Source organism: Spea bombifrons, chromosome 2 (assembly GCF_027358695.1).
Source record: "Spea bombifrons isolate aSpeBom1 chromosome 2, aSpeBom1.2.pri, whole genome shotgun sequence".
NCBI classification, from domain to species: Eukaryota; Metazoa; Chordata; class Amphibia; order Anura; family Pelobatidae; genus Spea; species Spea bombifrons.
In genome coordinates, this window is record NC_071088.1 from 69,558,318 (window position 1) to 69,558,662 (window position 345).

Consider the following 345-nt stretch of genomic DNA (forward strand, 5'->3'; position numbering starts at 1 on the left):
ACTCCCCCCTGGCAGCAGAAGCCAGCGTCGCTGGCTTTCTGCTGCCCGATCTCCTGTAACAGCTTCCGGCGCGAAGCCGGACGACTGTTACAGATAGAAGTGTCTAGATCACTCCCGCGAGGGAGCTGTCACAGTTACCGGCACGAATGCCGGTAAACTACTACAGATATATTGCCTCCAGTGTGTCATTAGCCTTGGGGGACTGAACCACATCCGGGTCAGTGACATTACTGCCGGATGTGCGACACTGGGGGGGAGAGAGAGAGAGAGAGAGAGAGATCGTCTTGCAGAGCTGCAGTGCTTAGTGCAAAACCACATCATTTATTGGGGATAGTGTAGTGTTTT